This window comes from Elephantulus edwardii, unplaced genomic scaffold (assembly GCF_000299155.1).
Source record: "Elephantulus edwardii isolate Elephantulus edwardi_28Jun2011 unplaced genomic scaffold, EleEdw1.0 scaffold00110, whole genome shotgun sequence".
Lineage (NCBI taxonomy): Eukaryota > Metazoa > Chordata > Mammalia > Macroscelidea > Macroscelididae > Elephantulus > Elephantulus edwardii.
This window is the reverse complement of record NW_006399860.1, coordinates 8,531,457-8,544,995: the sequence shown is the minus strand read 5'-3', so window position 1 is coordinate 8,544,995 and position 13,539 is coordinate 8,531,457.

Genomic DNA, 13,539 nt, shown 5'->3' with positions numbered 1-13,539 from the left:
AAAAATCTCAGACACTTTGCTGTTGAATAGGAACTAACACATGCTTGACTAGCCATTGGATTTCTAAGGCTGTAAATCACACAGGAGGGAATTGCTCATATTTCTCCAGCAGAGGTGCTGGTAGTTCCACACTTCCAGAGACACACAGCCTGTGGGTTAATAACATAATTTCTTAAGGCCTACACCATCATGATTATACTGGTGACTTAAAATTGGCAACTTTTGGCTAGCACCCTAACATCACCACTGTGTCACTAGATTCTTATTCTTTTTACTTTATTCACGAACACTTTTTATTAATGATGTAAATTATCAGTTCTTTAGTCATTGATAAGATACATTGTTTTTATTAAAAATTATATTTTTTAAGAAAGGATGATTACTTGCTAAAATCAAAGCCAGAAAATACCACTAATTTATTCTGACAGGTTACAAAGCAGAACTTCTCCATAGAATTCTTATCTGTTCTGTTTATGAAAATAGATTGCCAGGAATTCTTCTATGGTGACTAAGGGTGAATTAAAACCATGGCACTTAGAATATACACCACCTGTACCATTCAGGAGCATGTGGCCTTCTAGACTGTGATAACAAATAGAATCATGATCATACATTTAGTAATCTAGATGGTACTAAGAAATTGAGCAGTAATGCTAAAATGCATAAAAAGTTCAAGTTTTAGCTTTGAGGCCCATAGTGAGTAAATCAGCATGTCTGCAAAGATATGAGTATGTAAATGTTAACTTACATGACAAAAAGGGAGACTTTAAAATGTGATTTTTTATCACATTTACAAATGTGAACTCACAAATGTGAAGCTAAAAAATTTTGAAATCGGAAGATTGTTTCAATGGACTTAAAATACAATTACCAGCTGCCTTATGAAGGAAAGTAAAGGGATATTTAACAAGGTGATGTAAGGACCTTACCAAGATGCTACACAGCAACACTGTGGTTTCACCCCTACCTATCCTCAGCCCTCTGCTCCCACCCTTCCCCCGCCTTGAGTTCCCATACAAATTTTGCTAGTTATCCTCCTATTATTACAATAATGGTCTCATGAAGTATTTTTTCCCTTGAGACTACATTAGTTCACTCACGGTAATGTTCTCCAGCCTCTCCCAAGTTATGTAGTAAAGTACAATGGTGATTAATTTTATAAAAACATAGTGCTTCTCATGCACTGATTGCGTAAAACAATGTGAATGAAGAATAATGTGAAACACGATGTATAAAAACTTTGTAAGCAAAGCAATTTCTATAAAAGTGCTACACAGTTGGATCTAAAGATGGAGAGGAATGCCTACAGATAAAGAAATAACTGTGTAAAAAGAATATGTGATTAGGCATTATCTGTATGATAACAGTCCACAATAAGAGATACATAACAAGTGGATCAGAGGAGGAAGGAAATTATGCAACAATGAATGAATATTCTTTAAAAAGTGAACTGGGGAAGTAGGGAGGAAAATGTGCAACAATTAATGAATGAAAATCCAACTTTCCTGTAAACATTCATTAAAATAACAACAATAATGATAATGCAACTAACACAGCTGGAGAATTTGGAGGAGTCAGGATATAGATGTTTTCCTACAGCATATAGAGAGAGAGTGATCCTGCCCAGAAATCATAAAGCCAGAGATGTGTTTACCAGGCTGTGCCAACAAATTTGGAGGACAGGTACCTGGTCAACTGACTGGGAGAGACATTTATTCCCATTCCAAAGGAAGGTGATCCCACAGAGTGTGGAAATTATTGAAAAATATCACTAATGTCACATGAAAACAAAAACTTCCTGAAGATTATCCAAAAACAACTGGAACAATACATCAGCAGATAACTACCAGAGGGCAAACTGAATTTACAAGAGGCCATGGTACTAGGGGCATCACAGTCAATGTCAGATGGATCTTGGCTGAAAGTAGAAAGCACAAAAGAAATGTGTATCTATGTTTCATTGCCTACACAAAGGTAGTTGACTGTGTGGATCACAAGAAATTGTGGCTAATTTTGAGAGGAGTGGGAATCCCAGAAAATCTAATTATGCTCAAGCACAAGTAAATACTTGGCAAAAGGGAAGGCTTTACAGACTTCATTAAGCTAAGAATTTTGAAATGGAAAGAGTGTATCAATGGATTTTAATGCAATCATAAGCATTTTCACAATGGGAAGTAAATCTATACTTGGACCAGGAAGCAGTTGTCGGAACAGAGCAAGGAAACATTGTGTGGTACAAAATGAGGGAAGGAGTGCATCAGAGATGAATTGGGTCTCCATGCCTTCTCAATCTATATGCAGAACAGATAATTTGAGAGGCTGGATTTTGTGAGGAGTAACATGCCATCAGAATTGAACGAAGATTCACCAACAACTTGCATTATGCAGATAATACAACTTTGCTTGCCTAAACTGAGGAAGACCAGAAACATTTGCTGCAGAAGGTAAAGGACTGTAGTCTCCAATATGGATTGCAGCTCAGTATCAAGGAAACAAAGCTTCTCACTACTGGTCCAATTAGAGCACCATGATAGATGGAGAGGAGATTGAGATTGTTAACCATTTCGGGTTACTAGGTTTCACAATCGACACTCTTGGCATTAGCAGTCAGAAAGTCAAAAGACAAAAGACCCAGGATGAGATGAATTGACTCAGTTACTGAAAAAAATGGGATTAGGTCTGTCAGAGATGGTAAAATTGGCTAAAGATAGGGTAGGGTTCAGAGATGTCATACAATGGGTTGTTATGAGTTGTAGGTGACTCAATGGCACATAACAACAACAAGAACATGCAGTATTCATGAAATATGCATAAAATTTTAATAAAAATCACTGTATTCAACAGATGTTTATGACATCTCATAATAGATTGATTTTTAATGTACTCTAATCGTTATTCTCAGCAAGTAGAACTTACTGACTATAATTAGTTTTGGTGACTTAGAAAAATATTATCTATGGTGATTGATGATACTCCAGCTATGTATGTGAGAATCAATAGTTAATTTAATTACATTCAAAGCATTTTAGAATTTATACTGTTCTAGTTGAACATAGTATATTTATTTTCCTGGTCAAAGAATTGTTCATTAATGTTTGGACCAACTTAATTTTGTTTCTATCAATTAAAATTATATGTTTTGCATTAACTAATTATTTGGAAAATGTAAAACTTATAATTAATACTATTTTATGTATACATTTTAAAATAATTCTGAAATAAATGCTCTGATTCAGAGTCATTTTACAGTTGTGTTTTATCTCAAATAATCTTTTTTTTCTGCTGATACTGGAATTGTTTCTGTGCAACTAAATTGGATAACTAATTACTTGATCAGTGTAATTAATTTCCTTAATCCATTTTATAGAGGCCTCTGGCTAATATAGAATACCATATGATTTATTGTGTTAATCTAATCTAAATTCCAGATGCTATAATAATCAGCACAATATGTTTTATTTCCATATTTATATGCAAATATATTGTATACTCTCCATTGACTGAAACAAACTAAGTTCAGGATACCAAAACACAAAAATAGGAATGAAAACAAACAAATTTATTGCTGCCAAGACAAGCTTAACAGTGGCGCTGTGATAGATTAGAATTCCCACTGTGGGTTTCAAATCTTTAAAGAAGGTTGCCACATCTTTCTTTTCAGAGCAGCTTGTGGGTTAAAGCTGCTGTCATTTTGATTGTCATATAGATGTTTAACCACTGTAATGATCTGGGCTCCTAGGTTTAGGATACAATTTTAAGAAATATTAAAACAAAAGTTGTGGAGATACTATCTTGATAATAGATGGCTTAAATTTTTAGAGATATAAAATATAAACATTACAATGCCTTCTGGTTTTAGTTTTCTATGTGTTCTCTTAAGCTTATTGTTGTTAGGTTTGTTAATTATACTCATACCACTTGTTATATGCTGTTGAGTTGACTAGGACTTGTATCAACCTTATGAACAACTCTGAAACTTGCACTTTGCTGAGCTAACTTCACCATCTGACACATCTGACCCCATTGCCAAAATTACCATAAAAATCCATCTTTTCCAGGGTCTTTTTCTCTTTTACTGACCTGTTGGATTTCAAAACCCTTGAGGTACTTCTAGATGGACTCAATCCTCCAGCTTTCTTTTTAATATCTGAGTGTGTTAACCATTTTGCATTGTAGAATGACCTCTAGGTATACTTTGTTGTTGCTGTGTGGTGTCAAGTCAGAACCAACTCAAGTTGACTCTCCAGTGTGTTTTCAGAAGCTATAAATCACATGGGTGGAGATTTCCCATCTTTCTGTTATGGAGCAGCTGGGAGATTGAAACTGCATGCCATTGTGTTGGTGGCACAATTCCTTACCACTAAGGGAACAGAACTTCCTACTATACTCCCAACAATTGATCACACCCAACTAGAAGTCATTCAACAAGGGATTTCAGAAAATACAGTCTACATTTTGTTGTTATTATTAGGTGCCATCAAGTCAAGTACAATTCATAGCGACTCTATGCAAAATAGACCTGAATACTGTTCTCTCCTGTAACATTGTTATCATCTCTAATACACTTGATCCTATCACTACAGTCAGTGTCAATGCATTTCACTGGAGGTCTGTCTCTCTTTTGCTGACCATCCACCTTCCCAATCATTATATTTTTTTGTAAGGAAGAGCCTCTCCTAGCAACTTCTCAAAAGTATAAGAGAGGAAGTTTCACCATCCTTGCCTCAAAGAGGAACTCTAGTTGAATCTTTTCCAAGAAGTACCTATTTTGACAGTATATGGGATATTCAGTACTCTCCTCCAACACCACAACTCAAAGATATCAAATTTTCTTGTGTGATCCTTATTCATTGTCCAGCTCTTATTTATTGTCCAGTCATATGTGGCTGAAAGTAATACCACATTCATCAATAATTGAAAAAACAATGACTTAAATCAGGCACACCTTATTGTTCAAACAGATATTATTTCTCTTTACTGTTTTGGAGAGGTCCCTAATAGCAGATTTGTCCAAAACAATACAGCTCCTGAGCCATTGACTGCTAATACCAATGGTGTTGATTGTGGATCCAAGCAAGATTAAATAATTGACAGTTTTAATTTTTTCTTCATCTGTCATGTTACTTATTGGGCCAGGGATAATTAACTTTGTTTTCTTGCTATTAAGATGTAATATTGAAGACTGTTGTCTTTGATCTTCGACAGCAACCAGATATGTCCTACTCACTTTCAACAAGTAAGGTTGTATCATTTGCATAATACAGGTCATTAATGAGTCTTCCTCTCATAGTGATACCATATTATTCTTCAGAAATTCTGGCTTCATGAATTATGTACACAGAGAACAATTTGAATAGGTTTGGAGAAAGAATGCAACGCTTACACACCATGTTCCTAGTTTTAAACCAGTGTTCCCTTGTTTCTTTCAGACAACAACTTCTTCATCTAGCTATAGATTTCATATGAGCACAAGTTATTTTATGGTACTATATAACTTATCCTGGTCAATAAAGAAATAGATGCTCAGGTAGAATGCTTCTGTAAAAAAAGTATATGTAACAATCATTTAGTGATTAGTCAATAGTAAGAAAGAAAATTGTTTCAGAGACTAGAAAGATGGCAATCTATATAATGCAATAACAAAATATTGGGTAAAATCCATTCCTGGTAACTTTCAAAGCATCCCACTTATCTAATAATAAAGTATCTTTAGACTAAGGGAGTGAAATCCTAAATTTTCTTGCTCTGTGTTAATTGATTTTAAGTGTTGGCTATCTTTGATAAAGTAATGTAAAACAGTGGTGAGCTCAAAACTAAATATCCAGTAAGTAAGAGTGAAAAAACAAAGTAAGAAAATGTTCACAAATGTAATGCTGTGAGAAGTTAGAGGAAGGGGCTTGATGGCATAATCCATAGAGAGGTGCACTACTAACAAAAAGGCAAGATTGTCTGGTGATTCAAATCTATTAACTGCTCTGAAAGAGAAAAATTGGGTAATCTTCTTTCATGTAATTTATACTCTTGGAAGCCATTGGAGGGTCAACTTTGAATCATACCCAACTTGACAGCAGAGAGAGAGGAAGAGAGACAGAGAAAGAGAGATTTAAAGGAATAAATAAGGAAATTAGTAAATATTACATAGCTAAACATTTATATTACAAAGGTATCATAAAACTCAGCTTTACAGGAAATAACAAATCAAGAATGTAGCGAAGTTATTACTCCCTGACAAAAGCTGTCATATTTGATTAGATAAAAGTCAAGAAGAGAAGGGAAAATCCAGGAAGAATTGGCACAGTTCAAGCACACTCTACTTCCATCCAAAAGTTTAACCCTGGCTCAATCAGTCCTCATGAAAAATCTAACAGGAAATGAACTTCACTGGATGTAGGATTTCATAGCATTTTCTAACCCTAATTCATAGCTCATATTAGTTTGTAATTAAATACTAATTTATTTTATATCTTTATCATTAACTATACTATAAAGTTTCAGTGCATGAAATACACTTTTTTATTTAATTCCATGTCATAATTCTAAATTATTATCTCACTTTTTTATCTAACCTGGATGTGTTAGTTAAATCATATAAAGATAATATATTGCTATATATCAAGTAAAATTATTTTAGATTTGGAAGTAAAGCAACAGTATCTTGACAGCATCATTATAAAGAGAGAAGAGAGTGAATAGATTGAAATTGTTAATAATTTCATCTTACTCAGATATACAATCAACACTCTTGGACCCAGCAATCGGAGAATCAAAAGGTGAGTTGCATTTGGAAATTTCTGCTGTCAGGGACCTCTCCAAAGTGGTTGAGATTAATGATGTCCATTCCAAATGAAGCTGGAGATTGCCTTTTCCATCTCCTTGAAGAATGGAATTGGTATTTGTATTGGGATTGCATTGAACGTGTATACTGCCTTTGGTAGTATTGCCATTTTCACAACATTGAGCCTTCCTATCCATGAGCAGGTGATATTCTTCCACTTCTCCAGGTCTCTTTTTGTTTCTTATAATAATGTTTTGTAGTTTTCTTTGAATAGATCTCTTGTACTTCTAGTTATATTTACTCCCAAATATTTAATGTTGTGATTAGCTATTGTGAAGGGTATTGCTTTTCTTAGCTCCAGCTCTGTATTCTTTTTGTCACTGTAGAGAAATCCAACTGATTTTCATATGTTGATCTTGTATCCTGCTACTTTGCTGAATTGGTCAACTATGTCCAATAGTTTTCTTGCTGAGTCTTTAGGGTTTTCTGAGTATACTATCTTGTTATCTGCATAGAGGGATAATTTTACTTCCTCTTTGCCAATTTGTATACCTCTAATGTCTTTCTCTTGTCTTATTGCTATCGCTAAGACATCCAATACAATATTGAATAAGAGAGGAAATAATGGGCATCCTTGCCTAGTTCCTATTCTTAAAGGGAATACCTTGAACCTCTCTCCCTTGAGAATAATGTTAGCTCTCGGGTGTTCATAAATACTTTTTACTATATTGAAGAAATTCCCCTCTAGTCCTATTTTGTTGAGTGTTTTCATCAGGAAAGGGTGTTGGATTTTGTCAAAGGCCTTTTCTGCATCAAGTGATAATAGGATCATGTGGTTCTTGTTCTTTGTTTTGTTAATATGATGAATTACATTAATTGTTTTTCTTATATTGAACCATCCTTGCATGCCTGTTATGAATCCCACTTGGTCATTATGGATTATTTCCTTGATGTATTGTATTCTATTGGCCAATATTTTATTCAAGATTTTTGCATCTATGTTCATAAGAGATATTGGCCTATAGTTTTCTATTTTGGTGGTGTCCTTTACCAGTTTTGGTGTCAAAGATATGTTTGCTTCATAGAATGAGTCTGGGAGTGTTCCATCTTGTTCTATTTTTTAAAATAGTTTATATAGAATTGGTGGCAGTTCTTCTCTGAATGTTTGATAAAATTCGCTTGTAAATCCATCTGGTCCAGGACCTTTTTTGGTTGGAAGCTGTTGTATTACTTTTTCAATTTCTTCTTTTGTAATGGGTCTGTTGAGATGTTCAATTTCGGTTTGTGTCAGTTTAGGTAGATTGTGCATTGCTAGATATTTGTCCATTTCCTCAAGGTTTTTGTATTTGTTTGAGTATAGTTTTTTCATAATATTCTAATGTTAATTTTTTAATTTTATTTAAAAAAAAGATTAACGATGTCAGTCTACAGACTGACAGGTATGTCTGATTCAGACCATGATCTTTGCAATTGATTTCTTTTTATCTGAGAATTGGACAATGACTAAGAATGACAGAAGAAAAGATGCCTTTGAATTTGGGTGCTGGAGAAGAGCACTGAACATACCCTGGACTGCCAAAACAACAAAAAGTATGTCCTGGAAAGTCTCACCTACTTTGGATATGTTGCCCAGAGGGATCAATAATTGAAGAAGGACATTATGTTTGGAAGGATAGAGGGTCAGCTGAGGAGAGGAAGATTCTATTGGAGATGGATTGACAAAGTGACTGGGATAATAGGTGCATGTGTGTCAGGGACAGTAAGATTGGCTTAAGGCAAGATTCAGAACTATTGTTCCTAGGGTTGTTATAAATGGTAGTCAAGTTAATGGCACATGTCAACACCACCAACAACAACAATATGGATTGAACAGGATAGAAAAAGATAAAAAAAAATTCCTTTATATTTTCACTATACAAGTCTCATTCCTTCCATATAATTGTTTTATTTTTTCCATTTTTCACGTAAATGTAATAAAACAATATATTCTACTCAGCAGTTAGATTTAAATATGCAACTTTACATGCTACCATTTTTCTGAAAATGAGGTTACATTATTGGAAGAAATTAAAGAATACTAAAATAGGAAGATATTATATTTTCATGCATCGGTAAACTTAGATCATCAATATGGCAATATTCATCTACAGATTCAACATAATCCTGGAAAAATTTCACCTCACTTTATAGAAATTGACAAGATAATCTTAACATGTATATAGAGCCACAAAGCATATCTATACCTTAAGAAATAAAACAGCAAAGTCAGATGACTTAGGCATTCCAATTTTAAAACTTGCTAAAAAGTTACAATGAGATATTGTTATATTTACATAAGACAGAAAGATAGATCTGTGAAGTACATAGTACATGCAACTATTTTCTGAAGTCTCTCTTATTTTTTGCTTTTTCACAATGTTGTTGTTAGGTGCCATCAATGAGTACAACTCATAGAGACCATATGAATAAAAGATTTGAACACTGTTCGATCCTGTTCCATCTTTACACTTCCTGACACACAAGAGCTCATTGCAGCAGTCACCTTGTCAATCTACCTGGCTGAAGGTCTTCCTCTCCTTCACTAACCCTCCACCCTTCCCAACATCACATCCCTCTCCAAGGAATAGCACCTTCTAGCAACATATCCAAAGTATGAGGTGAAGCCTCATGATTCTTGCCTCCAAAGAGCACTCTGGCTGCACCCTCTCTAAGCTAAATCCAGTTGTTTGGTTTTGTTTGTTTTTTTCTTTTGGCCATCCATGGGATGTTTAGTACTCTTCCCCAACACCATAGCCCAAAGGCATATATTCTTCTTCAGTCATTTTTAGTCACTGTCCAGCTCTCAGATGCATAGCAAGTGATTGGAAAGACTATGGCCTGAATCAGAAATACGTTTGTCCTCAAACGGACATCATTATTCCACAATAATTTGGAAAAGTCTCTAACTGCAGATTTTCCCCAGTGCAATTCATCTCCTTATTTTCTGACTGCTGGTATGAAGGATATTAACTGTGGATCCAAGCAAGATGAAGCTGTTTACAGTTTCAATCTCCTTTCTTCTCTCCATCCATCATGATGCTCCCTATCAGTCCAGTGATAAGAATCTTTGTTTTCTTGACATTGAGACCCAATCCATACAGAAGACTGCATTCTTTGAACTTGTGCAACAAGGGCTTCAAGTTCTCCGTGCTTTCAATGAGTAAGGTTGTGTCATCTTTATATAATTCACGATAGTGATGTCTCCTCCGGTCCTGATGTCACACTCTCCTTCATAGAGCTCAGCTTCTGGAATCATTTGCTCAGTATACATATTAAGTAGTTAAGGAGAGAGAATACAACCCTGATGCATTCCTTTCTTAATTTTAAACCATATGGTGTCTCCTTACTCCTTTCATACAACAGCCTTCTGGTCCAGGTACATGTACTACATGAGCACTGTTAAGTGCTCTGAGACTCCCATTCTTCTTAATGTCAACCACAGTGATTTATGATCCACAGAGTCAAATGTGTTTGCATAGTCAATAAAGCACAAATAGACATTCTTCTGGTATTCTTTGTTTTCAGCCAGGATCCACCTGACCTCAGCAAAGATATCCCTGGTGCCATAGACTCTTCTAAGTCCTGGTTAAACTTCTGGCAGTTTCCTACATATGTACTGTTCTAGCCATTTTTGAATGGTCTTCAGCAGTATTTTGTTTGCATGTGATAGTAATGTTATTGTTTAATGATTTCCACATTCAGTTGGATCACCTTTCTTGAGAAAGTGAATAACTATGGATCTCTTTCTATCCATTGGTCATATAGCTATCTCTCAAATTTCCTGGCACAGTGCTTGTCTGTCAGTTTGCTATACTGAGATGACTTGGGGTTGCTGTGATACTGAAAGGTGGGCCACTGGTGTGTCAAATTCCATAAGGGTTACCATTAGTGAAGCTGCCTGATTAAGACAGACTAGGAAGCAGAATTGGCATCTACTTCTTAAATTAGAGGCCTTTGAAAACCTTATGGACACTAGAGAAATGAGGATAGTGATAGTAGTGTAGTGGTACAGCCCAGAGTGGAAGTCAGATTTTAAAATAGCTTTACTTAAAATGTCCAATTATGTCCATATACTATACATAGCATGGGAAGTGTCAAATTCATTGTCATTCCATCACATTACACTGATGACTAGAGAATATCTAGGATAGAGTCTCTAGCAGTAATAGAATGGAACTTAAACTTATTCATTCTGTTTTTGGGTGGGAAAGGTCAATGTAGTAGTGATCTACCTCCAGCAAGAATTGTAAACTCTGCTGAGACTGTGCTGCCTGGAAGTACGAGTGTATCCAGGGGTCACATATAGAAGATTGTAATTGTAAATATGCCCTCAGCTCCAGCTGATATCTTTAGGCATATCCTTTCAGGAAAGTTACAATCTCAGTATACTTATCATTAAAGACTTAAGCCATACAGGTAATTTTTTAATTTGCAATTTAGTCCATAAAATGTCAGTCTTATTTGGATGTGTGGACTCATTATTTTTTTTAGTTCTATATAATTTTCTTCTCTTACAAAAGGAGCTGTAGTGGCAGAATGACGAAGGGCACGGCTGCTAAATGAAACGTAAGCAGTTAGAAGTCACCAGCAACTCCATGAAAGAAAATATCCAACAGTGTTTCTGTAAAGATTTAAGCCAAAGAAACCTTATGGGATAAGCCTTCTCTGTCCTCAAACATCACTATGAGTCAACACCAGCTCAATGGCACAAAACCATGAATCTCTCTCATGCCATCTCTAGGTTTTGACTGTGACTTTAAGGGTTATGACCACTCTAGCTTGAAATGACCTAAGACTCTATGACTCTATTAAGCATGAGAAAGGGAAGAACAAAGTAAGTGAAGGAAACATATGACACTATAGTGCTTCTGGTGGCATATTGTGAAATCTGTAAGGTTGCCAACAGAAAGGTCAGTAATTCAAGTGCACCAGTTTTCCCGAGTAAAAAACACATGCAGTCTCAGAAATCACATGGAGTGTCACATTGAGTCAGAATGATTTTGGGTATATTTTAGATTGTTTTTTGTGCAGTTGCTTAAAGTAGCCTGCTTTACTTAATATCCAACTGATCTGTAGCATACTATAATTTTCCAATAACTTTTCACTAGTTCTCCTTTATACACAACCTTTATTTTCTAGGGCTATAGTATATATGTTCTTGTTGTTGTTAAGTGCTGTTGAGTCATAGCCAACTCATAGCAACCCTATGAATGAAAGTCCTCGACACTTGCATGACTTTCATCCTTTCTCCAGGTTCATCGAGTTTTCAGAGGCAAGCTATGGAAGTGGATGCCACTCCTGCTTCCAAGTTTATTTTGATTGGGGAGCTCCACCCAACACCATCCACCATGAGTAACCATTATCAAATTTTACACATTAGTGTCATAGTGCTTAGCTTCACAGCAACCACAAGTTACCTCTGAATGGCAAGTGGGTACACCAGGGCTTTATGACCTAGAAGAGTGTTTGACCAAAAACAATGAAAAACAGGCCTGAGGGCCATGCACTTGGGCAAAAAGAATGCCACAAATGCCCTAACGTTCTGACTTGACTCACCTTCCAAGCTCCAGAGGCCGCATGCATCCATCCCTCTGACACTGAGCCTCAGGAAAGACTCGTCCTTGTGTCCCAAGGGTGGCCATCCATTTCAGTATTTTACCATTCTGACATGCCCAAACGCTGGCAAACTCTGGGCCAGAGACCCCTAATTCATCTAGCAAGTCCATTCTGCAGCCACCCATTTGGGACATAATATATATAAAATGACCAAATTCCATTATGAGCCATGGTGGTAGCACTATTAAGAACTCAGGTGCAAACTGAAAGATTGGTGATTTACATCCACCCAGTGACATTGCCTAGAAAGCATTTGATGGTCCATTGCCACACATATAATTAACTAGAAAATGTTGTTGCTTTGTTGTTACGTACTACTGAGTCGACAGTGACTCATAGTGCACACACTCTGTCACATAGAATTAACATGAACCAAAAATTGACAAGGTGGCTTCTTACAACAACAAAAGTGCTTTTTCTTGTGAAATGTATATATAAAAAAGGAAAAGCAGACAAGCAAGCTTTAATTTAACAAAGGTTGGAACATTAGACTTTCTAAATATTATTAGTTACTTTTCTAAAATTAATTTTAATGAAAGTTTACAGAGACTTAGGGTTTCCATTCATTCATTGTTGCACTTTTCTCCCTTCCCATCCTCTCCCCCCAATTCACTGTTATACAATCCCTCCTGCTAAGTCCACCCCACTGTGCAGTCTTCATTCTGGACTCCTGTCATGACAATAATACCTAATCATATATCCCTTTTAAGCATTCTTTCCCTCATCTGTTTCAATGCAGTGTACATTATTTATACCCACTTTCTCAGTCTTTCCTCAACCCCGATGTCAGTCCCACTGTACTTTTTATGTTGAACAGTTCAAGCTTCTAGTTATACTTCATTTTGCTCACTTAACATAAAAGTATATTGCCAGGTGCACATATAGAACTCAGGTGAAATTTTATGAAGATTTTTTAATAGTTGTTATGTGCCATTGAGTCACCTGTGACTAATAGCAAACCTATGTACAACAGTCCTAAACCCTGCTCTATCCTGTGCCAATCGTGCTAACTTTGACACACCTTCCCCCATTCTTCTAGACACTGAATCAATCTAATTTATCAAGGGTCTTCCTGTCTTGCACTGTCCCTCCACCCTCCCAAGCATGAC